Below are 5,014 nucleotides of genomic sequence, written 5' to 3'. Positions count from 1 at the left end.
AGAGAGAGACTTTTTGATCCCCTACCCTGCCAAGTAATTCCCTTTCATCAGCTTGACTGAAGCTCCTCCACCATTAGACTGACCTTCCACTGAACTGGTCCTGCCCCGCCTTGTCATACCAAGGTCAAGAAGTATGTCTGATTGTTTCAGTCAATCAAAGGATGTTTCCTGTGTGATATCATCCATACCTGTCCAATGACCAAAGCACTTTATTCCTCTCAAATTAAGGATTTGTTCAAATCTAGTTTATACTTCTGATTGGTTGGTTGATTCAGCTGAGCTGAATCATATTGAAGGGCAAGTAAGATTAGACATTGTTTTTTTCTTGGCACCAGAAAACAGAATTAGGAATGCAGGATTCCTTGTAGACATCACTAAGAAGTAAGTTTTACTTAGGAAAGATTTCCTAAAACCTTGAGCTATCCAAAAGTGAAATAGGCTACTTCATAAAGTAGTGACTGGGAATCAAGATGGCTGAGTAGAAGCAAGACTTCCCCGCGGCTCCGGCTTCCACCTTCCCCGATCCATGTAAAAAGGGACTCTGAACAAACTTTGGAGCTGAAGAACCCACAAAATGACCCAGAGAAGCTAACCTCCTGCTGAGGACAGGCCTGCAGGCCAGCAGGAATAGGCCAGGGTGCACTCTAGGAGCCGAGCCCAGCCCCACTCCGAGCCTTTAGCCCCAGGGTGGGCTTGACCAGCCACAGGCTGGAGGGACTCCAGATCAGCAGTAGCTGTGGCGATCCAGAATTATCAACACATAGATGCGAAGGACAAAGTGAGAGGTCAGTGCAGTGTGGATTTTGGGACCCAGTAGTTGGGAGAGTGTAGGCTTTTGCTCCCACAGTGAGAAGCTGCTGAGGGGGCCATGGTTGTGCAGCTGGCACCACATTGCAGCTTCAGCTCCTGGCCTGCAGACTGTAGGGAGACCAAGCACCAGTCTGAAGGGTAATCGCTCTTGCTTTAACCTGCTTGGATCTGGATTGCAGTCTAGGGTGGAGGTCCTGGGGTGTGTGACCAGCATGCCAGAGCATGTGGAGGCCTCAGAGAGGGCACCCATATAATACCTCTGGCAGCTGAGAAAACCCCAGCATTTGGGACAGAATCTCCCCTGTCAGGTGGCAGAGTCCTACTGTGGCAAAAAGCCCAGGGGTCAAGTGACTGAGGGGCAACATGACCAGGCAAAGGAAACAAAGCAGACAGAAGATTCCAACATTAGACTCCTATTTTGGGGACAAAAAGGAGCAAAGCATGGAACAGGAGGAAGACAGTGAAGTCAGAACTCCTGCACCAAAAGCTTTAAAGGAAAATAAGTGCTGGTTAAAGGCTATAGAGGACCTTAAGAAGCAGATAAGAGAAGTGGAGGAAAAATTGGGAAGAGAAATGAGAACAAGGCAAGAAAATTATGAAATGAGAGTCAACAGCCTGACTGAGGAAAATCACACCTTAAAAAACAGACTAACTCAATTGGCAAAAGAGGCTCAAAAAGGCAATGAGGAGAGGGATTCCTTAAAAAGTCGAATTTGCCAGATGGAAAAAGAAGTTCAAAAGCTCAATGAGGAGAAACATTCTCTCAAATTTAGAATGGAGCAAAGGGAAGCTAGTGACTTTATGAAAAATCAAGATGCTGTTAAACAGATCCAAACAAATGAAAGAATAGAAGGTAATGTGACATATCTCATGGGAAAAACCACTGACCTGGAAAATAGATCCAGGAGAGATCATTTAAAAATTATTGGACTACCTGAAAGCCATGATCAAAGAAAGAACCTAGAAATCATCCTCCAGGAAGTTCTCAAGGAAAATTGCCCTGATGTTCTAGAACCAGAAGGCAAAATAAAGGTTGAAAGAATCCACCTATCACCTCCTGAAAAAGATCCCAAAAAGAAAATTCCTAGGAATATTATAGCCAGGTTCCAGAATTCCCAGATCAAGGAGAGAATATTACAAGCAGCCAGGAAGAAACAATTTGAATATTGTGGAAACACAATCAGGATAACCCAGGATCTGGCAGCTTCTACACTGAGGGATAGAAGGGCCAGGAATATGATATTCCAGAGGGCAGAGGAGCTGGTATTAAAACCAAGAATCACCTACCCAGCCAAACTGAGTATCATGTTTCAGGGGAAAATATGGTCATTCAGTGGAATAGAGGATGTTCAAGTATTCTTGATGAAAAAACCAGAGTTGAATAGAAAATTTGACATTCAGATACAAGAAGCAAGAGAAGCATGAGAAGGTAAACAGGGAAAAGGAATCATAAGGAACTTATCAAATTTGAACTATTAACATTCCTACATGGCAAAATGATAATTGTAACTGATAAAATTTTTTTCAGTATGAAAATAGTTGAAGGGAATAGAAATATATATATGTGTGTGTGTATGTGTCTATATATGAGGGTATATGGGCATATGAATACATATGTGAATGTGTGTATATGTGTTTACAGGTATACATAGACAGAGGGCACAGGACCAATTTAATAGGAAGGGATGATACTTAAAAGGTGAAATTAAGAGGTGAGAGGAATATAATGAGAAGAGATGGAGAGAGACAGAATGGGGTAAATTATTTCATATAGAAGAGACAAGGGAAAATGGTTACAATGGAGAGGAAGAATAGGAAGGCAAAAGGGAATGGGTCAACTTTATTCTCATTGAATTTGGCTCGGGGAGGGAATGACATACACACTAAATAGGGTATCTTACCCTACAGGAGAGTAGGGGGGAAGAGGATCAGAGGGGGGATGATGGAAGGGAGGGCAGGCTGGGGGTCAGGGAAGTTGGAAGCACCCACTTGTGAAAAGGGACAGGATCAAAGTAGAGAATAGAACAAATAGGAGGTGGGACAGAAGGGAGGGAAATATAGTCAGTCTTTTACAATATATCTACTATGGTAATGTTTTGCATTAGCTACACATGTACAATCTATACTGAACTGCTTATCTTCCCAGTAAGGGTGGGTGACAAGGGAGGAAGGGAATGAATCTGGAATTCAAAGTTTTAAAATCAAATGTTTAAAATTATATATACTTATTATTATTATTAATACTATTTTACATGTAATTGGGAAATAAGATATACAGGCACTGGGGCATAGAGATCCACTATGCCCTACTGGAAAAGTCTAAGGGGGTATAGGAGAAGATATGGGAGAGAGCAGATTGGAGGAGGGGATATGCTGTGGGACTGCTATTTTGGGGTGGTGGAAAGGGGAAAAATGGGGAGAATATTTGTAACTCAAATGATGTAAATCAGAAGTTAAAAAAGCATTGAAAAATAAAAAATTCCTTACCCATTGAAAAAAATAAATAAAGTAGTGACTGCCTCTTACCTCTGAGCCAATATGTTCTAACGGAAAACTGGATTACAATTTGCCAGGAACCATTGTGGTAATACAGATTCTTCTTCCAGTGCAGGTGGGACTGAAACCTCTTCAATATGGAATGAGTTGATAAATTTCCATTCAAAGGAAGAAAAGCTGTCCCTCTTAACCTCTCCAGGTCCTACCATTAAATAATAAAACTCTACACATGGTATTTTTTCAGACAAAACACAATCCTACACCTAATATTTTCCCTTTTACTTAATATTGATATAATTTAAGATGTGATGAAAAAGGGGATGAAATGTTTTGTTTCATATTTATTGAATGTCCTCAACATGCTAGTGCTGTGGTGATTTCCCAATAGAACTCTTTTGCTGACTTCTAGGAATCAGCATTCCAGGAAGCATGACAACATATTCCACATACAGTTATTTAAACACATAAATAATACCACCAAAAATTATGTTTGTGCCCATGTAGATGCTGATCACTTCTCAAGATTAATTGAACTTTTGTAAAAAATTGTTTTCTTTATGACTGTTAAAATCCTTCTTTATGGTGTGTCTCCATAACTTCTGTCAGGGAACCATGTGAAGGCCAGAATTAAAATCATTACTGAATTAGCTCTAGTTGGTCCTCTCCAGAGCTTGCAGGCTCAGTTGCCTGGGTATTTTAAGGGAGAATGAAAATCTGAATTATGTTGGTAATTGCTTCAGTCCCCAATATTCTATATGTAAGTATAGTCTATCTATGAGGAATTTAATAGGAGGAATCGACTTTACTTCTCAGAAAATTATTCTAATGGGCATATGTCAGAATAATAATTCATATGCTCTTTGAAGGCAGCTAGGTGGCAGAGTGGATAGAGGGTCAGGCCTGGAATCAAGAAGACTCATCTTCCTGAGTTCAAATCTGGCCTCAGATACTTACTTATTAGCTATGTGACATCAGGCAAGTCGCTTAACCCTGTTTGCCTCAGTTCCTCATCTGTAAAGTGAGCTGGAGAAGGAAATGGCAAAGCACTCCAGTATCTTTGCCAAGAAAACCTTCCAGTGGGGCCATGACTGAAACCAAATGAACAACAACTATAAATATGTTAGAATAATAGTTCACATGAATATAGTTCTTTTACAGCTTACAAAGCAATGTCTACCCGTGGTTGGAAATATGAATGATAAATTATAAGGAAAAGGGTGTTGGGGGGGGGGTGCAGCCAATTCAGAAGCAGGGCATCATCAAATGAGGTCTCATTAGTGCTGATGAAACATTCAAATTAACAAACTCTAAATAGGATAGGCTATAATCAACAAAATGCTGCTGATGCCAAAACTTGCAAATGACACTAAATTAACTATCATTACAAACACCAGCAAAGATGGTAAATTACTTCTGGTAATAAAATATAAACTGTATTGAGAAGTTGCAGACCAGCAATGGCAGCAGTGTCTTGAAAAAGAGAGATTTTGTGAATGAAAAAAACTTGGAAAGCAGTACACACACACACACACACACACCACCCTAAAGTGACAGTATATGAGAGATATCAAATTAGATAAGAGGTGGTGTTATCTCTCAAGAAATAAAGTCAAAGCTATTTTTAGCCATTGATGAAGGAGCTCTGTCTGGAAGAGGGAGGTGACAGTTCATCTGTCACTTGCTCATTCTGTGAGCTAGCCTGTCATGG

At 40.4% G+C, this 5,014-nt stretch overlaps 1 long non-coding RNA gene across 1 annotated transcript in view; it reads right to left on the bottom strand.

The window, feature by feature from the left end:
• The window catches only part of LOC138170052 (uncharacterized), a 36,386-nt gene extending 32,692 nt beyond the window's left edge, over positions 1 to 3,694 (bottom strand). Inside the window, exon 1 of the long non-coding RNA XR_011170522.1 lies at positions 3,337 to 3,694. This is a non-coding gene — a long non-coding RNA (uncharacterized lncRNA). The remainder of the gene's footprint in view (positions 1 to 3,336) is intronic.
• Positions 3,695 to 5,014: the final 1,320 nt, after the last annotated feature.

Source organism: Petaurus breviceps, unplaced genomic scaffold, assembly GCF_028583685.1.
Source record: "Petaurus breviceps papuanus isolate PSGF00001 unplaced genomic scaffold, PetGlider_PUasm1.0 38, whole genome shotgun sequence".
Classification (NCBI taxonomy): Eukaryota; Metazoa; Chordata; class Mammalia; order Diprotodontia; family Petauridae; genus Petaurus; species Petaurus breviceps.
Note: the sequence above shows the minus strand (reverse complement) of the source record. Positions and strands in the feature narration are given on the sequence as shown.